This window comes from Sceloporus occidentalis, unplaced genomic scaffold (assembly GCF_023333645.1).
Source record: "Sceloporus occidentalis isolate IW3139 unplaced genomic scaffold, rSceOcc1.0.p SCAF_6, whole genome shotgun sequence".
In the NCBI taxonomy this organism is placed as follows: domain Eukaryota; kingdom Metazoa; phylum Chordata; class Lepidosauria; order Squamata; family Phrynosomatidae; genus Sceloporus; species Sceloporus occidentalis.
Window position 1 is genome coordinate 78,534,392 of NW_028316986.1, and position 17,582 is coordinate 78,551,973.

The 17,582-nt window shown below is 40.4% G+C and overlaps 1 long non-coding RNA gene across 1 annotated transcript; it reads right to left on the reverse strand.

Moving 5' to 3' along the window:
* Positions 1-11,195: 11,195 nt before the first annotated feature.
* On the reverse strand, positions 11,196-17,252 carry LOC149310978 (uncharacterized). The gene is made up of 4 exons (XR_016281593.1): positions 17,096-17,252; positions 16,868-16,973; positions 15,753-15,979; positions 11,196-12,138 (listed from the first exon to the last, which is right to left on the reverse strand). It is a non-coding gene; the product is annotated as an uncharacterized LOC149310978 (long non-coding RNA).
* Positions 17,253-17,582: the final 330 nt, after the last annotated feature.

The window sequence follows — 17,582 nt, forward strand, 5'->3', positions numbered from 1 at the left end:
ATTGGTAGGGTGAGCAATCCAGACATTTACCAAGTACTAAAAAATTACAAGAAGCATGCTTTTCATCTTCCTGGGAGGCATTTGTGGTCCAGGGGCATGGCAGAATGGCAGCATCATGCTGACTATGATGTTGAGTTGGGTTTCTCTTTCTCTGAAGTTTGGGAATCTTTATGTGTGCTCTGGGAAGGGTAGCAAATACCAGTCAGGGGAATCTGAGGGGAACTGTTATAGGTTTTGAATCAGATCTGGTTGGTACTGAAGTCTCAGTCTATTTGAGGGCTTTGTGGGAACAACACTGGAGGAGCAGTAGCATTGATGGTGAAGCAGCAGTGACCAGAATGAAGTGTGGCAGCAAAGAAGAGGTAAAGGCAACACAGCAATAGCAGGGTGGGTGCCAGCTGCACCTGTGAAGCTCCAGGCATCAGTGCTGTTTGACACTTTCTTTAAATGAAAAAAGAGGCCCTTTAAAGGGCTATTGAACTGAAAGTCACTAGCCTGGGTGAGAGCTAAAGGGAAACATCCTTTGAGGGGCTGAGCATACTAGCCATAGCTGCACAAGAAAGGAGAATGGGATTGAGCTGAGCATAAAGAAGGAGCAGGCCTGTTTGGGCCTTGTGAACTGGCAAGATGGTCAGGTAACTGACAGAATAAGGCTGCATGGAAGTGGTCATTATTTTCTTTCTTTGGGAAGGATATTTCTGTTTGCAGAGGTTAAAGCAGTTTGCCACCCAAAGGCTGTCCAAGGTCAAGCAGAGTTTGTCCCACTGGGGCACAGGAAGAAAACCACCAAAGCACCAGAAACCCCTGAGAAAGGCAGAAATAGGCAAGCTGATTGCAGCTTAATATGTTCAAAATGGACACCGAACACTGAAGAACAGCTTTGTGGTGAGGGATGCAGGTGGGGCCTTATGTAAGTAGTGGAATTAATGCAGTGAAAATTGTACTGAAAAATGAAAATGCAATGAAAATGAGGTGCCCCAACTTACATAATTGGAAGTGTTGGCTACGAAGGCAAAGCCACCATTGGATAAAACCCACAGACACTGTGTGTGACACACATGTGCATGTGTGTATGTGTGCATGCATGCATGCATGCACGCACACACACACACACACACTCACAAGCCATCATGTGTGTATTCATGCACTCCGTGGGCATTGTATCTCTGTTCAGTGAGAGCATTTGCCATTATAATATACTGCCCCCCCTCTCCCTTCTCCATATCATAATGTAAAACATACAACCAAGTGTGAAATCTTTTATCACACTATTGCTGTGGTACAATTAAGGCATTATTTTTAAAAGAGAATGTCAGGAAATGAACTCTTTGTCACCTATAATTACTAGAATAAATAGAATTAAACTAAATCCAGCATATTGCTTGCTTAAGTCCTTCCATAATAACAGAGAACTGAGCTATGAATCATTTGCTGCTGGTTGCTGGAATGGTTTAAACATTATTCCAAACTCATGCAAACCTAGAGTGTTTATTATGTCAAAAGACGTTTAATTAAATGTAACAGTAATTTGATTAAGGCAAGGAGGAGGAAGAAAGTCTAACTATGCTTCACATCAGTGTGAAGAGTTCAGGGGCTATTTTAGGTTTAATTGGGCTCACTTCTTTAGAAATCAGAGAGTAGACTGGGATAGAAAACTTACAAGGGGGGTATTAATGATTTTTGAATGCTTATTTTAGGAGTAGTGGCTAGATATATGAGATTGGACTATAGGGCAGGAAGACTTTTGTGTCCTTATGATTAGAAATAAGATATTTATATTGTTACCTTGGATGGGAAGTGCAGCATAAAATTTGATGATTTTTGGGGGGAGGGGGCTAGAGGTGGAAGCAAACATTGTTTGGGTTTGGGGCTTAGCCTTTCAAGGGTGCCTCATACTACTGCTACTACTACTGTCTCTGTGGACAACATTTCTATTCAACCAGTCCAGCAAGCCCGCAGTCTTGGTTTTATCTTTGATTCTCCTCTGTCGTGTACCCCTCAGATCCAGACCACAGCCAAGGCTTGTAGATTCTTTTTGTACAATATTGCCAAAATCCGACCATATCTCTCTGCCTCTACTGCCAAGATCCTGGTTCATGCCCTAGTGATCTCACGACTCGATTACTGTAACGTCCTCCTGACTGGGCTTCCTCTTTCTCACCTCCGTCCTTTAATTTCTGTCCAGCATTCAGCTGCACGCATTATCACATCCGCCCACCGCTCTGACCACATCTCTCCTGTGTTGGCATCCCTTCACTGGCTCCCACTCCCTTTCCGCATTCAGTATAAGCTCCTGTTTCAACGTTTAAAGCCCTCCATGGGCTGGCCCCTCCTTACTTATCAGACCTTATTTCTTCTCACCTTCCCACTCGGGCCCTCCGTTCTGGTAGTCAAGGTCTGCTGTCCCAGCCCAGGATTTCCTCTGCCCCATCTTGGATTCGCCCCTTTTCACTCACTGACCCTCACTCCTGGAACCTTCTTTCCCCCGCAAACAAGAGCCATCTCTTCTTTAACCAGCTTCAAAACGGAGCTGAAGACCATCCTGTTCAGAGAAGCATTCCCAGGCATTGCATAATTGTCACTCGCTTTTTGTTGTTCTTTGGCTGTCTGTTTTATTGAATAATTTCCTGTATTGCTATGTATTTTATATGTATTATCCTACTAGAGAGGCCCCTTCCCCACCACCTTTCCCTTCTCCTTTTGTGTCGTGTCGTTTTAGATTGTAAGCCTGAGGGCAGGGAACCGTCCAATTAAAAAGATTGTATGTACAGCGCTGTGTAAATTTACAGTGCTTTATAAATAAAGGTTAATAATAATAATAATAATAATACATCAACTATTACTACTTCAGCTAACATAACTACTACTATAATAGAAAGATGGAAAAGCAGAAACATGACTATGGCCCATTCCAGATGGGCATAAAATACGTCCCCAGGACGTACTAGGGCTTTACGCATGCCCCTAACCCTAGTACGTTCTGGGTATGTACAAAATGGCAGTGCCCATTCCACACGGGTGCCACCATTTTGACGTAGCGTCCGCATAGCGTCCGCACGTCATGCGGCGGAAGTGACGCTGCAAGTGCGCCATTGGGCACTTGCGGCGCCACTTCCGGGGCGCAGAAAGAAGTGCCATTTTTGGGCTTCTTTTTTGCTGCGTCCGGAAACCGCGCGGTTTGGCTGATGCGGTTCCTGGACTCAGCAACTGGCGGTGCCGGCAGACTGCTGCTTTCAGTCTGTAACGTGCCATAGTAAGTTTTTTTTTAAGTTTCATTTCTCTACCTTCTAGGGCCCCTGAGGTGGTGCACAATAGGTAAAAACACTTCAAAATTATTATTATTATTATTATTATTATTATTAACCTTTATTTATAAAGCACTGTAAATTTACACAGCACTGTACATACAATCTTTTAATTAGGCGGTTCCCTGCCCTCAGGCTTACAATCTAAAAAGACACAACACAAAAGGAGAAGGGAGTGGTGGAGGGGAAGGGGATGGGGGCCAGCAGTTCTTCTCTACCTCCGAGGCCTGGACCAAGGCAGATGGACTGGAGGGAGGGCTTGGCTTCTTAATGGATGGGTAAACCTCTTCCAGGGAGGCCTGTTGGAGTTAGCCTGCCTCTCTAGTAGGATAATACATATAAAATACATAGCAATACAGGAAATGATTCAATAAAACAGGCAACAAAAGAACATCAAATAGCAAGTGACAATTATGCAATGCCTGGGAACGCTTCTCTGAACAGGATGGTCTTCAACTCCGTTTTGAAGCTGGTTAAAGAAGTGATGGTTCTTGCTCGTGGGGGAAGAAGGTTCCAGGGATGAGGTGCAGCGAGTGAAAAGGGGCAAATCTGAGATGGGGCTGGGAAATCCTGGGCTGGGACAAAAGCACTTAATAATATGACTAAAACAATTAAAACACCACAGGCTTCTCTTCAAATATAGGTCTTTAAAAAACAACTGAGTGAGTAAAATCTTCACCTCAGGGGGCAAAAAAGCATGTACATTAGAAATAGATTGGTGATTTGCAGAGACCATTAGTATCAAATGTCGTATTTTCTGTTGATTTTTCTTTGTCTAACTAATAATAATAATAATAATAATAATAATAATAATAATTTGTTTTATTTATATACCGCTATTCCAAAGATCATAGCGGTGAACAGCAAGTAAGCTAATTAGCAAGTAAGCTAATTTGCCCCCAACAGTCTGGGGACTCATTTTAGCGACCTCAGAAGGATGCAAGCCTGAGTCGAGCTTGGGCCCTTTTGCTGGTCTTGAACTCGCAACCTTGTGGTTTTGAGTGAATGGCTGCAGTACAGGCATTTTAACCACTGCTCCACCAGGGCTCCTAGGATCCAAAACACACTGAAGAAATAATCCAGATTGAGACTGCTTTAACTGCCCTGGCTCAATGCTAGAGAATTCTGTGAACTGTAGTTTTATGAGATGTTCAGGTTTCTCTGTCAAGGAGGTCTGATACCAGAACAAACTACAATTCTCAAGATTCCCTAGCACTGGGCAGTTAAAGCAGTCTCAAATTGGATTATTTCTGCAGTATGTTTTATACGCAGAATGTTCTTTTCACTCTATGTTGGTGCTTCCCAAACTCCAGTTTCTATTAAAGCTTCTAACACTTTTTCAATGTAGGGCAGAACTGAGAAGGTTACTGTGTAAATGTAATTTGTTCCTTTATTTGTTTCAGTATTTTAAAAACAAATTTATTGTTTCTTTTAATAATATCTAAAAAGCAAGTTAGGGGCAGCACAGATGGGCGGCTCCATGACGGCCATCTTTGTTCCACATCTGTGCTGCAGCATCCGCATGCTGCAGCACAGACACACTGTCTAAAAGCAGCCACTCCAGGCAGCTCCTTTTTTGCACCGTCATAAGGGCTGCAATGCAGCCCTGTGATGGCTCTTTTGCCCAGAGCTATTTGGGTAATTGGATGCTCTTATGTCATGAGGCTGCACCCTGTGTGGATGAGGCTGCAGCCTTGTGATGTAATGGCGCCAATAGTAGGGCTCGGTGCATATGTATGCTGCTCTGTATCAAGCTTCTGGTACATCTTGAAATTAAGAAACCCAACGCAATGGTGAGACAATAATGGTGCAGTTAATGCTCAAATATGGCAGAAAACTGGGACAGCAGAAATGTTGTTAGGATACTTTTAAAAGACAAAAAAGATAATTACTACTAAACTGCAACATCCTGACACATTTGCATCACCTGGAAAAACCTGCAATTCCCACTTTTTTTTTTTTTTTTTTTGCATTACTCTGAAATATACTCCATCATACCTTGATTACCAAAAAAAGTAACTCATTACACCTAATTATTTTGCTACCGAGCACTACTTTCCATCTGTGGCATACTGTGAATGTTCTGTGTACCAACAATATCCATCTTTCACCCATGCACAATGTTCACTGTGTCTGATATGTAGTTAGTGTGAGAGCCATGTGAACAGTACACTGGATTATGCCTCAGAACTGTAGTAAATGCCTCCATTCCTTCATATCCTTTTGCATCCTTGTGGAAAGTTCCATCCCCACAAATGGGCAGATTAGTGAAAATGATATAGAAATAAATATTTTATATTATTATTATTATTATTATTATTATTATTATTATTATAATATAACAACATTCTTTATATATCAGAAAGGCCTAAGAGCTCTTGACAAATCTAGTGACCTAGTCCATCTCCTTTCCCCAGAATTGCTTCAGCTGACCATTTACTTCAACACTAGTGGAGCAATTCCTGCTATGAAATGACTACATAGACGACAAGCACTTGCCTATGTGATTGGCAGTTTTTGAAATCTGGAGAAATATTCTTGAGCTTGCAAAAGATCATACACAATCACATGTATGACCTGAAATGGCATATCCAGAGTGCGTGTCAACATATACCATATGGAAGCAATCCTGAGGCAGACAAGGCAAAGGTGCTCAGTTTTCACATTTTTTAATTTCTGTTTTACGTGGAGAAAAAACCCTGCAGTGTTCTGTTTCAGTAAATATGAAAATACAAGGAAATGTCTTCAACATTTCACTTAATATCAGTGGAACCGATCCAAACTGAGTAGGTTCTGTTCATCTTAAAAAGTAATTTCAGATGATGCAGCATGTGTAAAAGAGGTCCCCAAAGTAGAGGCATTTGTAAATTAAATAGATAGTGTCTCACGTAGAAATACCTAGGGACAATGTGAAGTTATCTCCCACTGGAGAAACCCAGTTAAATCCATATTTATAAACACCTTTATCCCTGTAAGTGGAATTATTAAATCACTATCCCCATGGCTGCTCTGGCTGTGGAAGATAAACATAAGTCTACACATTGTTATGTCTGAGGATTTTGAAGCAGAGTTAAAGAGAGGGCAAGGGTTCAGTGCAGGATATGACTGAGCAGACAGATGGAAGGCAATGTGATCAGAAGACTGTACACGGTTCCACGTGGGAGGAAGTACTCTGCTCATTAGCACTGGAGAGACTGCCTTGCCAACAGCAATGTAACTGCCCCTTGGGGATAAAAGAGAAAGGGAGGTAGAAGCTCTGCTAAAGGAGTGTTCCTGTAATTGACTAAAAGGAAAAGATGATTCAGGGATCATACAGAACTCAAGATGATGTAAGATGCTGAAAGCAATCACAACTATTGCTGTATGTGCTGAAGTCTCCATGAACCACAAGATACTTTTTAAAAAGCACATTTGTCTATCTCCATACTGTGGCAGTACGTCTCAGTGTTTATGACCTTGGGTCTATCTTCTAAACATATGCTACCTTCTACTCCTCCATCAAGCACCAATTAGTTGTCTTCACAGAACTTATCATGTATAGCTATATGTAGGTAAAGGTTTTCCCTTTGACAACTTTATCTAGTTGTATTTTATTATAGAAGGAGCAAGCATTGTCAAAGATGGCAGAGTGCTGTTAATTTCCCACCAAAGTGGTACCTATTTATCTACTTGAACGTTTACATACTTTCAAACTGTTAGGTTGGCAGAAGCTGGGAATAGTGACAGAAGCTCACTCCATCACACAGTGCTTGGGTCTCGAACTGCTGACTCACCAACCTTGTAATCATCAGAGTCACCATCTTAACTGCTAAGGCACCACGTCCCTTAAATAGCCATGTGTAAGGCTTTGTAAATCAAAGGCTATTTACTCATCTTTTCTCTCTCAGGAAAAACTTCTCTTTTCCCCTTTACCTAATCCTTTCAGATTGTTGCCAACACCAATGCTCCTCTTTCTCAGCCAAAATAGTTCTGAAGTGATTAAGACTTCCTATAGCTAGAGTGTTTATAGCTGACACTCTAGACCACTTGCCATGATGGTCTAGTGGGCAAGAGTTCAAAGATATAGACGTGTTAGTCTGTAGAATCAGTTTGTGGAGAGATCTTGTAGCACCTTTGAGACTAACTGAAAGAAAGAAATTGGCTGCATACAGTCTACTTCCTCAGGTGCATTTAGCCACTCCACCAAATGCATCTGAGAAAGCAGACTGAAGTCTATGAAAGCTCATGCTGTCGATTTCTTTCTTTCAGTTAGACTCAAAGGTGCTACAAGATCTCTCCACATAGTGGGCAAGAGGTTGACTTAGTGCCACCTCTCAGCATGGACAGTACAAATCTGGATCACTATGCATGAGAAGATTTAACCTCTCCCATCACTCCTCCACCCAAAGTGGCCCTGCAGTGCAGGGATTTAAGCATGCATACATACACACACAATTCCTTTTGTACCAGTGGAGGATTTTTTCTTTTAAAAGCCTTTACATGTGGATGGATGGGGTGGGGGGTTGGCTTTGATGCCCCTGATCCAGACAGCACTGTGATAATGTTTTAACAGCCCGGACTCCATATTGTACAATCCTGAGCTCTGTAATTTCAAGATATATTTAGAATTATCTGCCAGAGAGCTCTAGTATCTCATCTAACTACAAATCCTGGAATTCCATAAGATTTAGCCATAGCAGTTAAAATGTGTAGTGTGAAAGATGCCTTTGGTCTGAAATGCACAGGCCAAAAGAAGTGACTTTTGGCTTCTTTGGGGGCATGGCATTCAGATTATGCATGCCCCCAAAGCAGACACTAGCCACCATGGCACTGCGAGCTGATCCTTTGGCTGGATCAAAATGAAGTGGAAAAGAATCCAGCTTCTGGTTGTGGATGGCTTTGGAGCATGGTGGCAGCTCACTTTGGAAGCAGGCCATGCAGTCACCATTTTTTCCAGCACAATCACAATCTGATTGGGGCCAGAGCAGTCAGAGGCCACTCCTGGCAGGCCATCTGCTTTGCCCCTTTGTGAATAAAATTTAGACATGTGGTGTAGTTTAGCTCTAAGCAGATGGTGATACCAAGAGATGTGTTGGCAAACATAACATCCAGTGTTGCTAGTCCCATCCCCCATTCCAAAAGTATAGACTTCAATGTCCGTACTACTCCTGAACCAAATAAATAACTGAAAACCACACTTTTCTTCCACTAAATATAGGTTGCATTGATCCAGTTAGTAGACAAAAAAGAAAGCTGAAAAACAAGCTAACAGAGACATTTGTTGTTTGTACTCAGCAGCTATGTTCTAAAGAATTGCAATCATTTTGATTTGTTCAGTTTTTTTCATCAAACAAGACATCTTAACTTTGGCTTTAAGTATTTCAATAACCAGGAAGAATTTGATACAATAGAAAACTGCCTCCTGGCTAGAGATGAAGACAATGACACTCTTTAATAATAAATAGTTCAAACTGTAATGACTAAACCTGGCTTTTCTACTGATGTGTCACCTTCTTGAGTTCAGCCAGGTCGCCAACACAGAATATTATATCTGCTTGATCGAGTGTAACAGCTTCACATAATACACAAAAGTTCATATTTTCTCTATGCCACTGGCTATTAATTCTGGAGTCATGTTATTGTTCTGTGAGAACACAGGCCAACAAATATTTCCCCTAAACAAAGTAAAACCCTTCTTGGCTGGATGTTTTGTGAATTATAATGTAATAATAGTCTTTAAAACATTTTTTAAAATGTACCCTAAGGAGACAGAAAACAATCCAAACAGCCTGGAAAGGAAACAGACACAGATATAAGAATGCAAGATTACTACATATTGTGTCTCAGGTCTATTCAGTTCTGTGGAGCTTTACACCAGAGGACTCTTTAACACAGTTTGAATTTAGGATATTTCTAGATAAAAGTGCATGTGAGTGTTAAATGGATGCCTCACACACCTCTTGTATCCTTTGGTTGATGATGTTGCTAATTACCTTTTCAGTCTTGGATTATATGGAACACAGACAAATGCACTCTAAAACCATCCATGCAAAATGGCTGTCATTTATTGACACAGCCACATGGAAGAAGTCGCACCATCTCAACAGGTACTGCTTCCAAGGCACTGTTTCCATGAGCATGGTCTTGTTAAGACTCTCTTTGCTTTGAGAACTCCTGAAACTATAGGCATCAAGCCCTCACATTTCCAAAGCTCAACAAATTTTGGGGAATTTTAATGTTTTGGACTGTGTACAGTCATTGGCCCTAATGACCTCTGTATATAGCATCAAACCAGTTTAGAGTAGGACCTTGACAAACCCATGGTACAGTGGTGTAGCAATTCAGCAAATTTAAGAACATTAGTATAACTGTATGCAGGATGAAGCTGACTAGTTGCTAATCCTTCCTTCACATTTTTATCTTCATGTAATTATTTCTGATTATAGTCACGAGTTAACCATAAATACATTAAATACATTCATTTTTTTAAAAGTCTGGTATCTCAATTTTCTTTTCTGAATTCTTTAGACTAGTAGAGCTGTGGATCAGATAGTGTCCAATTACACTCCCTGCAGGGGGAAGGGGGAAAAAACCAAGAGATCAGCAGTCTTTTATGCTTTTGCCTAAAGGTATCAAATACAAAAACAAATTAGGTGTCTAAAATAAAATTAAGGATAATAAAATTGATTTTTATGCCAGACTTGTTTGTACTCAATGACACAGACTGACTGGGCAGGTAATTGTTATAATCGGTTTTAGAATGAGAATTTGGGAAGCAAATTAATTTTATTTGTTCTTGGACAGTTAAAAAGGATATTGAAAGTTAAAACACTGGAACACTGGAAGAGCTTAGAGAAACACTGACATCTTAGCTGGCAACAATAATGGTTTCCTTGCAAAGAAGTGCTTTAACAAAAGAGACTAATAACTAATAGGTCAGTGTGGTTTTGTATTTTGGAGGGTTTTTAAAAATAAACGTTCCCTAGAGTTTTGTTTTACATGTTGCCATTATAAGTGAAATAGAAATGTAGGACTATTGTTGAACAATGTATCTAATGCTTAACTAAAACTGCAGTTTGCTGCTAAGAATCATTAATATAAATCTCCATGGGTTTGTAAATACAACAGCGACACACAATTGTGAATTACCAGAAAGGTATTAATGATTATCTCTGCTGTTACAAATTTTGGTGCACTGTTAAAATAAGTGTGGATTGTCTCATGAGGTTAAGAATATATAGAACTGTCCCAAAACAAATTGTAATTTGATAGCATATATGCTTTTAATTATCATTTAATTTGTACCACTTTTCATGGTCATCTCTCCATTTTAGGATCCTTCTCCTTTACCTTGTCAAAGCATTTACTACTACTGTATCTCCATTCTAGTCAGGGCAGGCAGACACATATTCTCCACAGAGTGGCAGTTCTTAATTGTTCAGACTGTATAGGTTATGTACTTGTGGAGCACTACAGCAGGCCTTGAGTACCTGTATTCCTTCACCTATACACATATCTTTCAATATCTGGAGCAACTGGTGAGTCTTTAGAATCCACGGTAAAAATGTTACACCCCAAGTTTGGCCCTGAATGGCCCAGATGTCATCCGGACTGTTCACACCAGACTCGGGGATTGGACCTTGTCTCATCCAATTTCCCCACCAAGAGAACCGGGGAAGTTCAGTTTATTTGGCCCATTCAGACAGGGTCAAAGTTAATTGTATAAAGTAAAGATTCTTACTCCCTCTTTAAAGATTCTTACTCTCTCTGTGGGAGTGTGGCCCACAGGTCTGTTTCCATTGCCCCAATGTTTTTGCCCCCAAACATCCTTTTACTATATTTGTCCCCCCCCCCCCCCAACCATTTTAAGCCCAGGAGAGGCATTTCTTTAAAACAAGGAGTGAACAGGAAAGAAAACAGGTTTTATGCACACAAAAACCGCCTTTTTAAAAAAATCATTATTTCTCTGTAACAGGAATACTTGGAGAACATTATGCCAAACTTTTGATGGTCTACTATTTTACATGATGGGGTTTCCTGACTGTTGGAAAAGTTATTTTTCATCCTGTGAGCAAATAATTACGAATACTCTTTTCATCCCTGTTGAACAGTGCTTTCTAATTGCTAGTATGAGGAATCCTTCATCTAGAAACACCTTTAGGATAACAAAGAATGGCAGAAACAACTTGAGCTATTGTAAAAGGAGCAATTCCATGTAACTCCCTCCCCCCCACACACAAAGCTTTAACATCAGATCGTATGCCATAAAATTTTCTCCTAAAAAATAAAGAGATGCAAATACAAATCACAAATGAATACTCTTCTAGCAGCCAAATCTGTCACCCTGAGGGCATGAAAGAGAAAGTAAACAGAAGGGAAGATAAACAGATTGGCCTAAAATACTACAGATAGTCAAACTGACTGAGAGAATTATAGGCTGGTGAAGGACACAACAAAAGGTGGTTGTGGCCTTTGTAAAATAAAGCAAGTAATTCCAGACCCAAAAATGAAAGCACAGACTCTTTACCTTCTTAATACATTGTACTGAAAGCTCATTTGGGGCTGAAGTGGATTATGTCCCATCCAGTGAGCAAACTGGTCACAGGCTAATCCTTCTGGTTGAAGGTGAAGGGGATTGAGTAGGAAGTGAGTTTTATCTGCCTTCCCCCAGTTCACTTTACCCTGAAAAAATCTTCTCTATGAAACTGAGGAAACTAATTTGAGGGGCAGACTTTCTTCAAGAAGCAAACGGATGGCAAAGTTCAAGCAATAGGGCTGCCAAGTCTCAGGAAGCGAGTTGAAGTCTCAGGGAATTGCTGTGCTTCTCCAGTTCTCCAGGTAGAGAGATAAATCTCTGGGTGAAAAATATTGGAGAAAGAGATATTAATTTTGGTATGCAATTTTACAGCCTGGCCACCCATCTCCTTCTACTCCAAATCAGCCACATCATATTCATTGACTGACTGACTGACTGACTGACTGATTTCAGTATCTATGTCCTATTCCTCAAGCACAAAGATTCCCAGAGTGGCTTTTGATTAGATAAATTTTCTCTTTGTCAGGCCTTCCCTGACTGACCTCCCCGCTATATTGATGATTGCCCTTGACTGCCCCAAGATGTCTCGCTTCAATTAGATCTATTTTAATTCTTTTTATCTGCATTTTATAGTGTTATCATCTAGCTTTAAGATAGGGGGGATAGGAGGATTATATAATTCTTAGTTATGTGTGCGTTATGTATTGTATTTTTGTATTATATTGTAACCAGCCTAGATCCTTTTTGGAGGGGTGGGATATAAATAAAACCTATTATTATTATTATTATTATTATTATTATTATTATTATTATTATTTGTCTGTTCCTGCCCTCAGGCTTACTATCTGATGTCCAGGTAGGAACTGAGTCCAGCAGTTCCAGGCTGTTTCTGGGACCTTCAGAGGCCACAGCAGTCACTGGTGGAATATGGGCTGTCTCTCACCTGCCCCTGGGGCTGAGGCACATAGTAGCTGTGCATGGCTGCTCTTCTCAGACTCAGAAGCTAGAGCAAAACAAAGGGAGAATGAAGGGAGAAACTCTCACCAGCCAGTGGGGCCCAGGTATAATGGAGCTGTACCTTGCTGTTCTTCTTACAATTAGGGGGTCTTTATGCATGTTGTGCTTTTACAGTGTAAGGGCACTAATAAGCCAGGGCCAAGGGCAAGAGAATAGAAATAAATGGTATGTGCATTTGAACCCATGGGCTATTCTCATGGGCAAGGGATGGGACAATAGTAATGCAACTTGTGAGCTTTTTAAATTGTACAACCAATGGCAGCAGTGGTGGTGGTGGTGGAACTCCCTGAAAGATGGTAGTGCTTTCCACATGCCCAGCAGCAGTGTAGGTCTGGAAAAACAGATTGCATGCTGTAGGTAAAACTGTGATAGAATGGGAATGATTGTTGCAACTCCTGGGTTCCCTGGCTGAATGTCCAGTGATGTCCCTCACTTCTCTGGGTTGCTCTATTACCATGCTTTACTCAAATTCTGTACTGATTTCACTCAGTCCCTGGCCTTAGCTTATGGCCCTAAAATCTCAGGGAATGGGATGCTGCTGATCCACTACTGCAATCAGAATTTTTTTAAAAAAATAGGAAGTATATTAACATATCAATTTATATGCAAAGTAGGTTTTTAAAAGGCGCAAATAAAGACTTATGGTATGCTTCAACATAAAACAGTTGGTTCTTAATATATAAGTGGAAATGGCACAACATAACACATTCACAAACAAGAATAAATTAACTAAGAAAAACACTGTATCTAATCAATCTGTAAAGAGGGAATTGGTTCTTGATTCCAAAGTGAGAAAAGTCAACACTATTGAGGCCTGTATGACTGAAATATTTCTGGTTGAAGTGAGATAATTTCATTCTAGGTGCTTGTTAACACTTGCACCTTGTCAGATATACACAGACCACTTCTGCACTGTTGATAGACAGGATAATACTTGTCAGGTCTTTATATGAAAGTGTAAATAACAAGGAATTAATGACTCGCTGCACAAAGGTAACAGCTATAATATTTCAGCAGCTGCTATCTACCTACTTTTGAATTAGCTTAGTACATCCATGTCTATCTGGTTGGGTATTATTGAGTTGCATTATTTGTTTGTGTTAACAGGAAATTCCTTGGAGATGGAAAGAAGTGAAGCAATAGAAACAGCTTAGAAATTTGTCACTGAGGCATCTGGAGAGAGAATTTCCCTGTCACACCATTCTTGGGCTTTCACCTTTCTATTTCAGTGTTAAGTTATTCTTTCTCAATGTGTGTGCACGCTCCTCAAAGTCACCTGTTGACTTATGGTGATTTCATGAATTTCACAGGGTTTTCTTAGGCAAGGAACACTCAGAGGTGGCTTTGCCAGTTCCTTCTTTCAAAATATAGATTAGTGATTTGGGGAATCGCATTAATTGGAGCTTCCAGGATTTGGAAAGGTCTGACACTTTTGTGTCGAAAAAAGTGTTCAGACGAACTTGTACACCAGGATGGGGAAAGTTTGACATTCTGGGTACTGATTATCTACTGGTGCAATATTTCCTTACCATTGGTCAGGTGGGTGGCTGGAGTTGATGGGAAATTGAGTTTAATATGTGGAGATTTCTGTACCTGTTTGAACCTGCATTGTGCATTTTAGTTGTAAATTAAGAGTGAAAATGGACCTGCACTTTCTCTGAAGATGCCAGTCACAGATGCTGGTGAAAGGTCAGGAATAAACTCTTCTAGAACATGGCCACATAGCCTCAAAAACCCACAAAAAACTAACGACCTGCACTTTTTCATTCATGAAATAACGGATAAAAACCACCTTGTAACCATGGTGTCCCAAACTACTTGGCAGAGGGGATGAGGTTTCAGGGGAAAAAATTATCAATAAAGTATGGGAGAATTTCTGTACTTATCTGGTCGATTCAAATGTGATTCTAAACAAGTGTATGTAGTATCCAAGTGCAAGTATGTTCAATTGGCTGAGGAGTATACAGTACAAGGTAGTTCCAATCAATGTTCCAAATGCTCCTATTGCAAATCTTGGAGATTATTAGCCAAGACAGAATGATCAGGTGAATATCATGATAAGGTTCTCTGGAGTATAATATGTAATCTCTTTTGCTGGGATAAACAATATACTGTGAAGTTACCAGATGTCTCATAGTATTCCTATCCCTGACTTTGACTGAATGTCCAGGGATATCTTTTCTTTAGCATCACCTGGGAGAACACTCCTGAGTATTGCACCTCCTTTGCTTAATGTTTTCAGTGCAAAAAAAGGATCTAAAAGAACAGGATTTGATATATTTTAATAGCATAAATAGTTGTGATAGTATATATTTTGGAGTTCAATAGGCCTTGAGAAAAATGAAGCAAACCTCCTGCAACATAGGCTGCATTTGTATTGTCTTCATATTTAAAAGTCTGTATCAGTTCTTCTTAAAACAGAGAAGTAAATGTTCAGTTTTGGGGCCACAGAACATTTATTTCTTTTTATTCTGCTGAAGCATGATAAGAACCTCAGATTGTGGGCCTGATATACAGGAAAAATATAAGAAGAGGGGTTGTTTGAAAGGACAGTAGCTATTTATTTCTAGAGGAGGGCTAGTGCATCCTGCCAGTCTCCTTACTCAGGAATTCCCAAATTCATAATTGCTCCAGATCAAAGCTTTATATTTTAAGCCTTGGTTCACTTCCTCTTGCTGGTAGGCCTCTAATCGTGCCTTAGAGAGCTTTGTTGCTATAATAATAGCATTGTTTTCATCTTATGATGGGTCTTTATTTTTATTTGTGCTAGTCTTCATGGCTCTTACCTGAGCTAGGATCTCAGAAATATGGACTGCAATGATGGATCTGAACAGATGTTGTGTTCTGTCTCAAGGGACAGGAGAGGCAATGTAACCTCTGACAGTTTAAAATAATTGTTTAAGTGGGAACCTTACTTTGCTGTGCCCTGCTCTTTTTAGTACTTGGTGATGACATCAGGAAATGCTAGCAGCCATTTTAACATTTGACAGCTGTTGATTTTACTGACAGAGATCAAGAACTTCTTTTCTGTGCAGCCATCTTGTTCAGTGACAGTTAAATGGAACCACCAAAACACTTTCTTCTCTTGTCACATAAATGTCTGCCCTGGCTTGCTTCCTTGCCCTGCCAGGCTGTGATTCGCCTAGTAGTTTGAAAAAATGGAAAAGTTATATTACAGGAACACATTCAGTTGAGCAAGCAAAAATAAATGCATTGACCTTAAGACATTTGAGACAGACAAAAGTCTCCAACAGTATTACAAATGAACTGGAAAAATCTGTATGCCAAGTTTAATATAACTTCTCTTGAAGTCAAAGACAGAGGCGGTATCCAGACCAGTGCAAAGCGCCGGCCTGGATAAATGCTAGGGTTGCCTCGGAGCATCCTTTCCAGACACTCCGCAACCCTAGCACGTAACTGCAGCATTGTAATGGTGGTGCCCTGTCTACATGGGCACCACCATTATGACATCACGGCCGTGCCGCTGCCAAACAGCACAGTGTGGATGTGACGGCCTGGTGCCACTGCAGGGTGCTTGTGGCGCCCTTTCAGCGACACCAGAATGAGCTCCGTTTTGGAGCTCCTTCCGCTATGTGCATCGCTGGCACAGCCTTTAAACAGCCACGCCAGCGATACAAAGAGAAAGGGGCCAAGCAGCCCCTTTCTCCCTTTCCCCGCTGCTGTCGGGGTGTCCTTGGGGCATGAGGCCCCAAGGACAGCCCTTTCCAGACCACGGAGAAGCGGCATTTTTCCACTTACCTGAGGCCAGGAAAAGCAGTGGATCGGGTTGTATCCCGCCATAGTCATGTTAGTCTGGATTGGTATGCAAAAAAGGGAGGGTTTTTAAAAAATAAAATAAAAATCCAAACAACAAAATATATGTATGGAGAAAAATCCCCTCCAAGTGGTGGTATTTGTCCCAAATATTTGTCCCATATATTGCTTTCTTTTCTTTGCTTGCAGTTGATCATATGCTTGTGTGTTACAAAGAGAAACTTTATACCCAGAAGATACTTGGCCTACCACATACTTTGTGCTGTAATTTGCATTGTAATGGGAATGGACAGGGGAAGTATGTCTGTACTTCTTCACAGGCAGCCCCTACTCCATAATAGTTACTCAACCGAAAGAGCAACCTATAAAAAAGAGTCACAAACACAAGAATGAAAACTTTGAACAAAACCAGAAGCCTTCTCTCTCCCCATATCTAGCAAGGAAATATTATTACAGGGTTAAGTGAAGTTAAATATTTGTTTACCTCCACCTCCAGTGTGATATTTGTTATCCATCTGCCTTCAACATTTTTCTGAATTGCATGTAGAACAAATTGTCCTGCCAAAGAATAAATGGAAATAAACCAAGCACTTAAAAGTACAACAATGAAAAAGGGCAGTAATTGCAGGATGCCTCCTTACAGGATGATTATGGCATGAAATGGGTTTATTCGTCTGCCATTTTTTTTAAAAAAATGATTAAAATGTATGAATAAAATGCATAATGCAGAAGTAAATAAATGATAGAACCTATTCATTCAACATATTTTTGCGCACAAGACTTCTAAAATAATGTTTGTAATCCAAACTCAGATTTTCCACTTTTTGTATAATTGCCTTCTCCCACTTAAAATTTAAGCTGTAAGGAGACTATAGATCTGTAGAATATAAATGCTTTCCTAATGAGATCCTGTACAATAAAACCAGTCCAATGTATACTGAGGTAGTGAGGTTTGTTTTTTTCCAAGTGGC